At 46.1% G+C, this 15,808-nt stretch overlaps 1 protein-coding gene across 6 annotated transcripts in view; it reads right to left on the bottom strand.

Annotated features, from left to right (window-relative positions):
- KAT7 (lysine acetyltransferase 7) overlaps positions 1 to 15,808 on the bottom strand; it is a 683,237-nt gene that overhangs the window by 503,584 nt on the left and 163,845 nt on the right. The window lies entirely within an intron of this gene.

Genomic DNA, 15,808 nt, shown 5'->3' with positions numbered 1-15,808 from the left:
CCTTGACATGTTCTTACAATACTTGCAGGTGTCAGGACAGTGACTCTGTGGCAGGCAGACAATACACAGAGAGTGTGGGTCTGACTGGGCTTTCTTCTTCACACAAGAAGGACATTTTACAAAAAGAGATGGCATTTTCTGTCAAAAAAGACTTCCAAACTCAGACAAAAGATATTATCTGTCGAGTAAATAGGAAAAACACTATTTTTAAGGATTTTTCTGAAGAAAAACTCAGAAAAACTGAGTGCTCAATGCTCCAGGATCCTCTCAGAAGAAGCCGGAAAAAAGAACTGACCTAACTGTGAACCAACTGTCACCTTCCCTTCACCCCTGAGGCATGGTGGGATACTGGAGGTGCTCAGGGTCTTAAAGGCACGGTGCCAAAGTTTTTATGGTTCTCCTGTGTTAACCTGCATGCAGCCTATTGGCTAAGAATGCTTCATTGTTTTTCAATGTAGTTTTTTCTATTTTTCTCTGCTATTTACTGCTGTTTACTTCCCTAAGTCCAGTTTTTGGGGGCTTAGGTAGATATTTATGATCTATTGTGATTTTATAATATAAAAAAAAAAAAAAAAAAAAACTTCATAGAAATAAAGCATTTTAGCCTATTTATGATTATAGCCTGCATTGCTGTTTTACACATGATAATATGTATGTATTTTATATATATGCTCCGGGGTCCCCGCACAAGGGCGGGAATATTCAATGTTTATGACTATTGATGAGGATCCCCTGGAAGAGAACCAGGAGATCCCTATGGGCTGCAGCATTTCTTTGGCCACCCATAGGGAGCTCTGACAATTCTTACACAGGCCTGCCACTGCAGCCTGAGTGAAATAACGCCCACGTTATTTCACAGCCATTTACCACTGCACTTAAGTAACTTATAAGTCACCTATATGTCTAACCTTTACCTGGTAAAGGTTGGGTGCTAAGTTACTTAGTGTGTGGGCACCCTGGCACTAGCCAAGGTGCCCCCACATTGTTCAGGGCAAAATCCCCGGACTTTGTGAGCGCGGGGACACCATTACACGCGTGCACTATACATATGTCACGACATATGTATAGCGTCACAATGGTAACTCCAAACATGGCCATGTAACATGTCTAAGATCATGGAATTGTCACCCCAATGCCATTCTGGCATTGGGTAGACAATTCCATGATCCCCCGAGTCTCTAGCACAGACCCGGGTACTGCCAAACTACCTTTCCCGGGGGTTCAATGCAGCTGCTGCCAACCCCTCAGACAGGTTTCTGCCCTCCTGGGGTCCAGCCAGGCTTGGCCCAGGAAGGCAGAACAAAGGACTTCCTTTTCCCTTTGGAAAAAGGTGTCAGGGCTGGGGAGGAGTAGCCTCCCCCAGCCTCTGGAAATGCTTTGATGGGCACAGATGGTGCCCATCTCTGCATAAGCCAGTCTACACCGGTTCAGGGATCCCCCAGCCCTGCTTTGGCGCAAAACTGGACAAAGGAAAGGGGAGTGACCACTCCCCTGACCTGCACCTCCCCTAGGAGGTGCCCAGAGCTACTCCAGTGTGCTCCAGACCTCTGCCATCTTGGAAACAGAGGTGCTGCTGGCACACTGGACTGCTCTGAGTGGTGACGTCAGAGACTCCTTCTGATAGGCTCTTACCGGTGTTGCTAGCCTATCCTCCTTCCTAAGAAGCAAAACCTCCTTTTCTGGCTATTTAGGGTCTCTGTTTTGGGGAATTCTTTAGATAACGAATGCAAGAACTCAGAGTTCCTCTGCATCTCTCTCTTCACCTTCTGCCAAGGAGTCGACCGCTGACTGCTCTGGAAGCCTGCAAAACTGCAACAAAGTAGCAAAGACGACTACTGCGACCTTGTAACGCTGATCCGGCCGCCTTCTCGACTGTTTTCCTGGTGGTGCATGCTGTGGGGGTAGTCTGCCTCCTCTCTGCACTAGAAGCTCTGAAGAAATCTCCCGTGGGTCGACGGAATCTTCCCCCTGCAACCGCAGGCACCAAAGAACTGCATCACCGGTCCTCTGGGTCTCCTCTCAGCACGAAGAGCGAGGTCCCTTGAACTCAGCAACTCTGTCCAAGTGACTCTCACAGTCCAGTGACTCTTCAGTCCAAGTTTGGTGGAGGTAAGTCCTTGCCTCCCCACGCTAGACTGCATTGCTGGGTACCACGTGATTTGCAGCTGCTCCGGCTCCTGTGCACTCTTCCAGGATTTCCTTTGTGCACAGCCAAGCCTGGGTCCCCAACACTCTAACCTGCAGTGCACGACCGACCTCCTGAGTTGTCCTCTGGCGTCGAGGGACCTTCCTTTGTGACTTCGGGTGAGCTCCGGTTCACTCCACTTCGTAGTGCCTGTTCTGGCACTTCTGCGGGTGCTGCTTGCTTCTGAGTGGGCTCTTTGTCTTGCTGGACGCCCCCTCTGTCTCCTCACCCACTTGGCGACATCCTAGTCCCTCCTGGGCCACAGCAGCATCCAAAAACCCTAACCGTGACCCTTGCAGCTAGCAAGGCTTGTTTGCGGCCTTTCTGCACGGAAACACCTCTGCAAGCTTCTTCACGACGTGGGACATCCATCCTCTAAAGGGGAAGTTTCTAGTCCTTGTCGTTCTTGCAGAATCCACAGCTTCTACCATCCGGTGGCAGCTACTTTGCACCCACAGCTGGCATTTCCTGGGCATCTGCCCACTCTAAACTTGATAGTGACTTTTGGACTTGGTCCCCTTGTTCCACAGGTACTCTCATCCGGAAATCCATCGTTGTTGCATTGCTGATGTTGGTCTTCCTTGCAGAATTCCCCTATCACGACTTCTGTGCTCTCTGGGGAACTCAGGTGCACTTTGCACTCACTTTTCAGGGTCTTGGGGTGGGCTATTTTTCTAACCCTCACTGTTTTCTTACAGTCCCAGCGACCCTCTAAAAGGTCACATAGGTTTGGGGTCCATTCGTTGTTCGCATTCCACTTCTAGAGTATATGGTTTGTGTTGCCCCTATCCCTATGTGCCCCCATTGCATTCTATTGTGACTATACATTGCTTGCACTGTTTTCTATTGCTATTACTGCATATTTTGGTATTGTGTACATATATCTTGTGTATATTTGTTATCCTCATACTGAGGGTACTCACTGAGATACTTTTGGCATATTGTCATAAAAATAAAGTACCTTTATTTTTAGTATATCTGTGTATTGTGTTTTCTTATGATATTGTGCATATGACACCAGTGGTATAGTAGGAGCTTTACACGCCTCCTAGTTCAGCCTAAGCTGCTCTGCTAAGCTACCTTTTCTATCAGCCTAAGCTGCTAGACACCTCTTCTACACTAATAAGGGATAACTGGACCTGGTGCAGAGTGTAAGTACCCCTTGGTACCCACTACAAGCCAGGCCAGCCTCCTACAAGAACGACCCACCTGGATAGTGTTCGTTTGTGGACGGCCTTCCCCTTCCTCTTCCCCACGTATTCAATAAAAAGTTGGTCATCCAAGCGGAACTCTCTTGTCCTGTCAATGTAAAAACTGAGAGCCCTCCTGGGGTCCAGACGATGGAGTCTTTCCTCCTCCTTAGATGGATGCGGAGGAGGGTAGAATGTCAAGAGAGTGATGGATTGTCCCAAATGAAACGGAGACACTTCTTTGGGGAGGAAAGCCTCCCTGGTCCACAAAACCACTTTGTCTTTATGAAAGGTTGCAAAAGGTGTATGAACAGAAAGCGCCTGAAGCTCACTCACACGTCTAGCCGACGTGATGGCTGTTAGAAACACAGTCTTTAAACACAAATACCTTAAAGGACAAGAATGAAGCGGCTCAAAGAGAGAGCCCATCAAAAAAGTCAACACCAGATTTAAGTCCCACTGGGGCACGATAAATGGAGTGGGTGGAAACCTATTGGTAAGCCCCTTCAAAAACCTTAATACTAAAGGGGATTTGAAAAGAGGGTTAATCAGGAAGACATAAGAAGGCCGAAAGGGCCAAAAAATAGCCTTTGACAGTGGCCACAGCGCAACCTCACCGCGCCAACGACAAAGCAAACAGCAATATATCTGACAGATGGGCACTTACGGGATTAATTTGTTGCTCTCCACACCAATGAATGAATTTATCCCACCTGCTGGCATAGACAGATTTGGTGGAGTGCCGCCTGGCCGATAAAAGAACGTCCACCACCTCTGGCGGGAGAGAAAAAGCACATGTTGCCCCGTTCAATCTCCAGGCATGAAGGTGCAGGCTCTGGAGGTGGGGGTGTAGAACCCGCCCCTGCGACTGCGAGAGGAGGTCTGCCCGGAGAGGGAGACAGAGCAGAGGGCACAGCGAGAGTTGGAGTAGGTCTGCGTACCACACCCTTCGAGGCCAATCCGGAGCTATTAGAATGACTTGGGCCCAGTCTTGGCGAATCTTCCTCAGAACCCGAGGAATCGAGGGTAATGGGGGGAAACGCGTAAAGCAACTGGCCGCACCAGGACATCTGAAACACGTCCCCCAATGCTCCTTCCATCGGATACTGACAGCTGCAGAACGACGGACAGTGCGTGTTCTCCCGAGTGGCAAAAAGGTCTATCCGGGGAAAACCCAACATCCGAAAGATGTAACGAACCAGATCTGGATGAAGAAGCCACTTGTGATCGTCTGAGAAGAGCCGACAGACTGTCCGCACGCACGTTTTAAACCCTGGCCAGATAGTTTGCTATTACGCAAAGCCGATGGTCCCGAGCCAAGGAACAGAGCCGTAGAGCCTCTCTGCAGAGAAGGTACGACCCCACTCCTCCCTGCTTGTTGATGTATCACATCGTGGTCGTGTTGTCCATTAGAACTTGAATCAACAGACCTCAAAGGGAAGGGAGGAAGGCCTTGAGGGCCAAACAAATCACCTGCAGTTCCAGCAGATTGATATGAAACATCTGCTCTACTGGAGACCAACGACCCTTGATCTCCCGGTCCCCCAGATGAGCTCCCCACCCCAAGGTGGAGGCATCGGTTATCACTGTGGTCACTGGAGGAGGCAGTGAAAATGGCTTTCCTTGAGACAGATTGCCGTCCGCAGCCCACCATTGGAGATCCGCCGCAGTGTCCCAGGAGATCTTCACTGACTCCTCGAGATCCCCTTTGTGTTGAAACCACTGCCTGCGGAGGCACCACTGAAGAGTCCTCATGTGCCAGCGTGCATGAGTGACCAACAGAATGCAAGAAGCGAACAAACCAAGCAAAAGAAGGCCCTTGAGGACTGGAACAACGGCTCCTTCTTGAAACATTGGAATCAACACCTGAATGTCCTGGATCCGCTGTGGCGGAGGAAAGGCCCGATTCAGTGTAGTGTCCAGTACTGCCCCTATGAACAGGAGGCGTTGAGAGGGCTCCAGGTGAGACTTGGGCACACTTATTGAAAAGCCCAGACTAAACAACAACTGGGTTGCCAGCTGCAGATGATGCAACACAAGCCCCGGAGACTTGGCTTTGATCAACCAATCGTCCAGGTAAGGGAATACTGCTATTCCCTTCCTTCTGAGGTCTGCTGCAACAACCGCCATCACCTTCGTGAAGACCCGAGGTGCGGAAGTAAGACCAAAAGGAAGGATCGCAAACTGGTAGTGTTGCGACCCCACCACAAACCAGAGATACTTCATGTGTGACTTGAGACTAGGAATATGAAAATAAGCATCCTGCAAGTCGACCGACATCATCCAATCCTCCTTGTTCAACGCCATAAGTATCTGTGCTAGAGTCAGCATTTTGAATTTCTCCTGCTTGAGGAACCAATTCAAAATCCTCATGTCCAAGATAGGCCTCAGGCGACCATCCTTTTTGTTGTGATCAGAAAGTACCTTGAATAACATCCCTGACCCCTCTCCTGCTCGGGAACCAACTCCACTGCACCTTTCAACAATAGGGACAGAACCTTTTGTTCTAGCAACAGGAGATTATCTTCTGAACAAAAGGAAGAACGGGGAGGGAACAGAAGGGGAATCCCCCGAAAGGGAAGGGTATAGCCTTTTCTCACCACGCTGATGACCCAGGAATCGGATGTTATGGACTCCCACATGGGAAGAAAAAGAGATAGCCTCCCCCTCTACCGGAGAGGCATGGGACGCGATGGCAAGAGGACTAGGGCTGCTTTCCTTGTTGCATCCCTCTGGAGGAAGAGGAAAGGTGCTGCTGCTGGGTGGCCCCTCTAGTGCGGACCCTACCCCATCACCTAAATGATCGATAGGGGAGGCTCGAAGACTGCTGTCTCGGCTGCTGAGATCTCCCAGGAAAGGAAGCACCTAGTCCAAAAACTTGCAGCCGCCTAAAAGATCTAAATGGGGTCGAAACAGCCTGCAGGCTCAAGGACTTAGCAGTGGCCCTACGCTCTAGCGCAGAGTCCGCTTTAGATCCAAACAATTTAGCCCCACAAAAGGCAAGTCCAAGAGCGTGGCCTGAACGGGTGAAGAAAACCCAGATGTGCGCAACCAAGCATGACACCTGGTGGCAATAGAGGTCCCCATGGCTCTTGCAACAAAGTCCGTGGAATCCAGCCCTGACCGAATGACGTGCGTAGCCGCTACCTGGGCATTCGAAAGTACGCCATGCAAGTCCTGGGGCATGTCTGGTAACACTGTCTTCGCTGCATCCATTATAGCGTGTATGTACCATCCAAGGATGCAGGTAGCATTTGCAGATTTCAACGCCATGCTACACAATGAGAAACCTTTCTTGGCCGACTGTTCCATACACTTGGACCCCTGGTCAGATGGTACTCCCGGAAAGGAGCCAGGAGCAGACCGTGAGGAACAGGATGCCTGTACGACCAGACTCTCTGGAGACAGATGCTTAGACAGAAATTTGGGGTCTCCAGGTGCAGACCTATATCGTCTGGCCACCGACCTGCTCACAGCCGACGAGGTGACAGGCTTCTTCCACACCTCTTCTATTGGCTCCATGAGAGCCTCATTGAATAGCAACAGAGGATCCGCAATGGCTGTGGAAGGGTGAAGAACTTCTGTCAGAAGGTTGGTCTTAACCTGCGCCGTAGGCAGGGGAAGTTCCAGGAAATTCGCAGCCTTCCTGATGACGAAATGAAAGGTGGCTGCCTCATCTGTATTCTCCCCTGGGGAGGCCAGATCCCATTCCGGGGAAGTATCTAGACCACTGGCCGTATCCAATCCTGGAAACTCATCCTGGGGATCAGCAATCTCCCCTTCCTCGAGGATCTGCTGCTGGAACTCCCTCTCCTCCAGCAACCTGAGGGCCTTCCTTCTGGATCTCAATTTGGCTTCCAACCCCGGCGTCGACATGGAGTGCAACGACGTCGGTGAATGGCGCCGAGAAGGCGTCATTACAGGATCTCTGGATCCTCCTGACGCCGTAGATGGATCCATCGGCGCCATGGATAAAGGCCCTGTACCCGTCAACGCCATCCGGCTTCGAGGCTCCAACTCAACAGACAACGGCATTGAAGGTCTCTCTCTCTCAACGGGCTGGCTTCCCAAGACTTACGGCGTCGAGTCGACAGAGACCTCAACTCCGACCGGGTTCTGGAACGACGCCTGGAGTCACGATGACGTCGCTTCTTGTGACTGGACTTCCCCGACCATGATCCACGTGTCTTTTTCTCTCCTTCTTAGCCTTGGCTAATAACAACTTAAACCTCACGTTCCTTCAAGGCCTTCGGGTTCATTTTTTGTCATGAACCACATTCTTGGACGTCATGGTCCGAACTCAGACACCAAAGACAGTCGTTGTGGGGGTCAGTCACCGACATCCAACCTCCGCACTCTCTGCAGGGTTTAATACCTGACTTCTTCGGTGCCGACATGTCGAGAAAAAAACACAAAGTATCCCTTCCGAAGAGCAAACGATACAGGTAGCTGGAAAAGTAACCGTTATCGAAGGCACGGAAAAAAGGGAACTGACGTCAGCACGCCGGCGAGGGCCTCTTATTGCCACGATGACGTCAGGCGGAGCCGTGTGGAGTCGGGCAATTGTGACGTCCTCGCCGACGTGCAGAGCTGGAGAGAAGTTTCCGTCAAATGCTACGCATGGGGAGAATTCATTAGGTGAGGAATCCACAGGTAGTTGTATCCATCTGAAGTCTGGAGTATCTTCTCCGCTCTTGCATAACATCTCAAGTCGACGGGCCCAGCAGTCTCAAAGGGTCTTCTTCAACCGAAAGGAATGACATGGCACAAGAGACATCCTTGTTCTCGGGTGAAAGGCAGAGATTACAGAGCTGGTAGAGATCAGCCCACGGATACTTCAAACAACACTAAGGCAGTATCGAAAGAGCATCTGTTCTATCACAAGCAAGGCACTGCGAGAGTCGCTCAAACGGAAAGAGGACTTGACTGGCAATGCCCCACCGGGAGCTGGAGTTGACTGGTGTACTGTCCTGAACTGAGTTGATCCAGAACACAGAAGCACACGTCTGAACCCGATAGAGGGGGGGAAATAAAATCTTACAATGGAGCCGATTACCATGGGCATTGGAATCAAGAGGTGGAGTCAACTACTTTGTGCCTAAACAAGATTTCTTTGAAGAAAAACAACTTGCACACATCCAAGCTCAACATTAGATGACAGGAGTTTGTAATGCATGTGTACCTATAGCCACACATGCCTCAACAAGGTTTGCCCCTCTGACACAAATTCTTCACCCCTCTTCCAATACTGCTTATAGAGATGCTTGAGGAGATCCTGCATTTAATCCCAGTGCACTCTATCCTACAAGGACAGCAAACCACTAGAGTTGGCAATCCCCCAGTGAGTAGCCACCTGCACTGCTAATCATTTCTCTGCGGTGTCTATCTTTTTGCTCTAGTTATCTGGAGGGAGGCATCTCTTGTGGCCTGCACGTTTACGCCTGTGGACCATAAGGGCATCTGATGGTAGCTGCTCACGTATGTAGGGTGGGTCACTGGAAGAGGGCTAATATTTCTTGCTGATTCTGGTGTAACAACCCATGCCTTCAGAGGCTCTTCAAAGGTGCCTGTAATGTATTGCAACACTTATATAGTGCCTACTACCCCTATGTTGGGCGCTGAAGCAGTTGCCTATATGCTACTCAGGTAGCATGCTTCACTGTGTTGGGTGTGTGGTTGGAAGTGCATTGTCTTTGTTTTGAGTCTGCGTGGGAAGTGTTTCCATTTTGTGCCTGAGGACCAGAGATGCTGTTATGTTATGTGACGCAGAGCTTAGTAGTGTGATGGATGTAGAAGTTGGAGAAACATTTTATGGTTTTCAGTAAACTGGCAGCTTTGAGCATCTCTGCAGGCTCCTTTATGGTATTTCTTATGTTCCACTTTTCTGGTTACTGCACTAGATTGTCCATTCTGATATATTCTATTTAAAGTTTAAGCCCTGAGCAGGCATAGTTTGGAGGCAGACATGGATCAGATGTTTCCTTGAATGAACTTTGTTACTTTGATTCAAAACCTGATTGTCATTTTGAGATGTCAAAAATGATTGTATGATGTGTGTGACGGACATGACCTGTAGTAGTTTTGTTTACATGAGTGTGAACGCATCAAGTAATAAAAGGACATTTTATGCAGTCTGTATGAACTACAATCGACTGCCCAACCAGTGAGTATTACAGTACAGTGCTGGGTACAGTATTGTATGGCAATTGCATTTATTTACTACATCCGAAGTATTGGAGCGATTTACACCAGGTAGCACGCCACTCTGGAAACCCAGCTTTAGCAGATTTATTGGGGGGTGGGAGTGTTTACTGGGATTCGGTTTGCACTTTTAAGGAAACCATACCATGCATTTACTTCAGTTTCTGAAGTGTAGATTACATTAACAGAAGTCGAGCAGGCCTGTTTAGTGGTCAGGGTGATTGGTGAATTCATGCACTGGAAGGCAGTATTAATAGATGAGCTACGGGAGATTAGGGAAGGGTTTTGACCTTTCAGGCAGAGGTTGTTGACCTTTGAAATGAGATGTGGGCAATTTGCAGAGATAAAGTAACAGGAATTAAGGACAGACAAGCATATGATTTAGAGTAGGGTGTGCTCAGAAAGAGGAAGCTTGAAGAAGATGGCAAGGAAGGAGAGTGAGTCACTTGAAAGAACAAGGATAGTCGACAATCAGAAAGCTTCACATTAAACTCAGTTTTCATGCAGGGATTTTATAAATAGTGGAGGTGTCTGAAGCAGCATCAAAACCTGAAAAAAAAAAAAAAAAAAAAGAAATCACATTAGTGGCATATGTTGTAATATCATTGTAGGGCATGAAAACACCAGTGCGAGTACATGTACACATCACACCACACCGTACCACCATTGTGACCTAGCTGAGTACAGATCTGGGTCTGTGTCGTCCCGGGGCGGATCAACACTAGTTGCCTCACATGTTGTCAAGTAGGCACCAGGTCGTAAGGCGCATTGTAGAGGTCAACAGGATAAACTGGGCTGCCTTCCCCATAAAATATGAGTCGGGTGACCTGCTCTGCTGAATATGGAAGAGGGGAAGTATGTGGTAGTGGAGAGAGGACCAGACTTCAGTGCAGGTAGTTAAGGTCCTTTTGGCTTCAAAGGCTTATGTAGAATCTCCGAGCTCCAAGGACTCAGGGGTTTGACGCCTGAATGAAGGAGAATTGTCTGCTCTGAAGGCTTGTGGTGGTCTCAAACATGGTCCTAGAGCAGTGGTGGCCTGGAAGGATGTTGTTTAGATATCAGGCTCAACTCCCAATTCCCTCAGGGTTCGGTGATGAGCCTCGACTCTAGGCCCTTGTGCTAGCTTAAGCTGTGTGTCGAAAGTACTCACGGTTGGAAACTTCATCCATGTCTGTGAGGCACTGTGTCCAGCTATTCATCCTCATCTAACTCTACCTCCGCTTTCTCCAGGGGGGTTGTCCTGAGTACCGAAGGGTTTTCTTGAGGGCATTGTGTCCCGCTATTCTCTATTAATACCGAGGGTTTCTTTTTGTATATATATTTTTTTTTAACCAGAAAGTGGAATAGACCTCACACGTGGTGTTGTCAAGATCAGGGGAGAGGCAGAGATTTTAGATTTGGTGACAGTCTGTCCAAGAAAATTTGGAGTGACAGTGGGGCAGTTCTGGAAGGGAATCCTTTTCATGACTGTTCACATGTTGCTGGCAACTAAGTCCTCGAGGCAAAGGGCAGAAATCCCCAAAGAGGACCAGCAGCCCTAATGATGAGGCGCACAAGAAGGCTGGTCTCCACTAAATGTTGTTCTGAAGAAAACTAAATAATCACTGAGTGAGGTTCCCAGTGCTCCCAGAGTCGAAAATAGGCCAAATAGGCCAAAGAAAACTTCTTGACAGGGAGCCATGTTGCTACGCGTTGATGGCTAGCATGGCGTTGATACCCATGTGCATTGCCAATAAAGACAGAAGTCACTACACTTTGTGACTCCAAAGACTCTTTTTTTTAAGGGGGGATTCAATGGTTCCAGGCATGTTATAAGCATATTTTTTAAAAATACACACACAAACGTCATAACTATATTTATGAGGACCGGCCACTGACTGTAATGAAGTGTGTATTTACTATTCTAGCTCCACGCGCACTTTGATAGTAGGGAAGGGTATAAAGCAGACTGAAGCAAATGTAACTGCACTTTTCGTTTTTTGATACACTCGCTCGCAACTATTTAAACACACAACGGGGACATGTCCTCATAATGCATCGGTCCTCACAAGGATAGTGTCTGTCTTGAACTTTCGGTGTTTAGCAACGCTTGTTCACATGCACACATCCAGTTTATACCAGGGCTCGTCTGCAAATTATGTTGACTTTTGTTTTTTTTGCCCGGTGTCATTATTTGATTGTTTTTTTTATGTAAATTAGTGTGCAGCAGACTTACTTTTTGGTACTTTAAAACTGTCAGTGCATATTACATTCTTTTCCTTACAAAAAAAAAAAAGTACTTCTAGCTGGATGAGGCTAGACCTATTGAACTAGCCAACACGTTGATGCTTTGAGCAGATTTCCCACTTTGCAAAACCACTTCTAGGACCAGCTATTCAGAGCATTAGAGCAACATGGTAAAGCTGCCATTACTTAGAATTATCCTAGAACTTATTCAAATAAACCAAAGTCTGAAACTCTCAAAAGAGATCATTGCTCCATCACGCCATACCCATTGAACATTGTAGATACCAGACATTTTACATTTCTTCTATTGTAACGTGCTATCATATTTTATATGCAAGCTACCAGATATGGAAGCAAACATTGGTGGCAGGAACTCGCCAGACAATCATATACTATCAGAAAGCTGGGTGGAGCACTTTTCCAGCCTTTATGCTCTCCCAGCAGATCTGATGGAATATGATGAAGATTACCCTCAGACAGCGAGATTAAATTCATGTTCTAGTTGTGCCTATACCACTGACGATTGCATCTTTTTTTCCCCATCAATGAAACTCTTGATGCCATTAATTCTCTAACACCCGGTAAAGCCCCTGGGCCGGTTAAGCTCCCAGGAGATCTTTATAAATCAGAACCAAAGATATGGTCCTGGTATATAAATGCAATCTCAAATCGTATAGCTGCAGGGGGGTTAATCCCCGACACATGGAAGGGGGCTGAAATTATACCAATCTATAAAAAATGTAATGTTAATCTTCCCACTAACTACAGACAGATCAGCCTCATCGATAATCTGCAAAAGATTTTTGCTAAACAACTTCTTCAGAGGCTAACCGGCTGGGTTGAAGACCACCAGATACTTTCCCCACTTCAGGCAGGTTTTTGTCTAAAAACAAGCACGGTGGATCAGGTCTTTAGGTTGGCCATTTTGTACTGGAAATATGTTGCTCTCTTAAAACAGCCTTTATATGTAGCATTTATAGATTTACGATCTGCCTTTGACCTGGTCCCCAGAGCTAAACTTTGGGAAGTGTTAAGTAGACTGAAGGTCCCAGCTGACATACTACTTTTGCTAAAGCGACTCCATGAAAACACCTACGCACAAGTGAGATGGGACAAGCAAGGCGAGTTGACCGAAAAAATCCCTGTTAAAAGGGGAGTTCGCCAAGGTTGCGTGTTGGCCCCTTTATTATTTACCCTCTTTATTAATGAGGTGGTAAAGGATCTAATCACATGCCAGAATGATGCCCCATCTCTGAATGCACAAAAGATCCCTATTCTCCTTTTTGCAGAGGATTCACTTCTCATCTCAAAAACACCAAGGGGGTTGCAAACATTAGTTGACAGATTTAAGCTATTTTGTAGTGAACATGGGTTGGAGGTAAACATCAGCAAAACAAAATTGATGGTGCTTTGTTCTGGTCTCAGCAAAGATGTACCATCCATATTGATGGACTCCCTTTGAACAAGGTTAGCTACATAGATTATTTGGGTGTTAGGCTAACCAGTAAATTATCCTTGGAAAACCAGATTTCGAGTGCAGGGCTGTTACAATACAGAGCTGCAGCCATACTGCGCTTTTACCGAAGCTCTATAACAAAGGCAGTATCCCCTGCGATTAAAATTTACATAGCCAAAGCGCAGGGAGCTGTCTTGTATGGGGCGGAAGTATGGGGATTATAGTAATTGCAGCAAGATATCAGTGGGTGAAAACAATTTTGCGAGGGCTCTAATTGCATGTCCCCGTAGTACACCTTTGATTCCTCTTTTTTATGATTTGGGGTTAAATCGAGTAGCTGAATATAGTTGTTTTAAGACCTCTTTTATACTGGATAAGGATATGGACTACTCCCGAGTTGGAAATATATAAGGTTTCATTACTTGATCTACTAAAAAGACAAAATATTGTTTCAATTCCATGGATCAGACATTTGTCCCATTGGTTCCGTGTGTTGGGACTGGGTGATTATTGGGAAAATCCTTATAATTTAGAGAGAAGTCATAAAAATGTTTTAAAATCAGTTTACTGGTCCTATGTAAGGGAGAACTACGTAATCAGCAAATCACATGGTCGCTTGACGAATCTTTATATTGATCTTAAATGGCTTCCGCAATATCAACCTTATTTAGATATTATACCAGATCTGCTGGGCAAGAGTTTTTACGCAAGGTTTCGGTTTGGAACTCTACCACTGCAGTCCTTAACCAGTACCTGGGGGCCATCCACTCTTTCTGATATATGCCTTGTATGTGGAAGTGCCTCAGAAGCCATTGCTCATTTTTATGTTTTTTTAAATGTTTTTTTTGTCCTGCATATTTTACCCCACGGTCAAGATGGATTCGTAAAATTTGTCGAGATATGGGATTGAATAATTGTAGTTCTGCACTAAGGATTTTAAAAAGTCACAGTTCATATGATCTGATCATTGCAGTTAGCAAGTTTTCAGTAGCTGTGTGGCATATACGTCGCTGTTTTTTGTTTTTTTTTTTTAAACCAAGGATTTATGAAGGTGACTTAGATGGAATTTTCATGTGTATCTTGATTTTATTTATATGTATTAATGTATTACATTGATTATAGACGGTGGTATTTAATTGTGATTATTTATTGTACTGTGTTGCTTTGATGGTCAATGGACCGAATAAAGCTTTTTCCATTCTAAGAAAGCTTTGTGATATTTTTCCAAACATGGAAACTGAAATCCTTCCCAAGATGTAGAAATGTATGTATATTTTTTCCAGAGGATTTTTCACTTGGTTATCTTGTTACCAAACAAATGTGAAACAACTTATTCCCAGATGGTGGACAAATACCTAAAACAGTCAAAATGTACAATAATTAATGAGCTACTGACACTGTAATTGTATTTTTTCTCCTCCCCAGTCCTATGGACAACATTTCCCAAGTGCTGAAATATTTGTTCAATGGGTGGGACTACATTTATAATTATTATATTGTATTGGAATCTCTTGTGGGGTCCAAGTACCTACCTTACCTTCCACAAGAATCCAAATCTTTTCAGGTATTCACATTTTTTTCCGTCTGCTAATTTCCACTGAAATTGGGTTGAGCGCTCTGTGAGCTATTGCTTAACTCTACAGTCTTTGCTTTCATTAGTGTACAAAGTCATCCTATTATGTGGAACTCACAATGGCTTTAATCAGTTTGTTTTGGACAATAATATCCAGTTAAGGTAAAATGTTGGCATAAACTGCAAACGCAAAGTTCTTGGCGGTCACAGCTCTACTCTGTTTGGTGCCTTTCATCATTAGTGGTGCATCCCTTTCCCAATATTTACAGCAAAGCATGACTTTAATTCATTTTGATTCTGATGGTGGTGCGCCCTAAGCCGCATGTTTATGGTCCTGAACGTGCACATCAAATTTGTACATGTACTTCACCAGTTTGGGTAACCGACTTTGCACCACACTGGAGGCCTGCATAAGCTTCATATGTTGAAAATTAATTTATCTAATGAAAGTTTTTTGCAAAGCGCTTTAAAAAAAAAAAACTTATCTTTCAGATTCCAAGATTTGTGCAATAACAAACTATTTTCACTCCATATCCGATACATTACTAAGAAGTCCCCAGTGCATTTCAAATGGACACCTGCTCTTCGTCAAGGGGGCCTTTTGTTTTCTAGTTCTTAACCATTATTAAATTGTTCAGGAGATGTATATGCTTTTTAAGGGTGGGGATTGGGGTGTGCGCGCACACACTCCTGAACAGTCTGGGACAGCAGATGTGTGCACATATGTTCATTCTGGCTGGTGCTGGTTCCACAATGTGAGTCAGAAAGTGTTGCACGTATTGCTTGCAGTTCATTCTCAGCTGTAAGGCTGTGCAGGTAGATACAAATTAGTGTCTCAGTGTCACACAATGAGCAGCGGAGTCTTGGGATCTGCAATCTTCTGGTGGTCTTCACTAGCCAGAATGCTCTGGCACAGAAAAAAGGAAGATACAAGGAAAATAGCAAGGAATGGCCAAGTCCTCACAACAGCTGTAAAA

Source organism: Pleurodeles waltl, chromosome 6, assembly GCF_031143425.1.
Source record: "Pleurodeles waltl isolate 20211129_DDA chromosome 6, aPleWal1.hap1.20221129, whole genome shotgun sequence".
NCBI classification, from domain to species: Eukaryota; Metazoa; Chordata; class Amphibia; order Caudata; family Salamandridae; genus Pleurodeles; species Pleurodeles waltl.
This window is presented reverse-complemented; position numbering and strand designations above follow the sequence as displayed.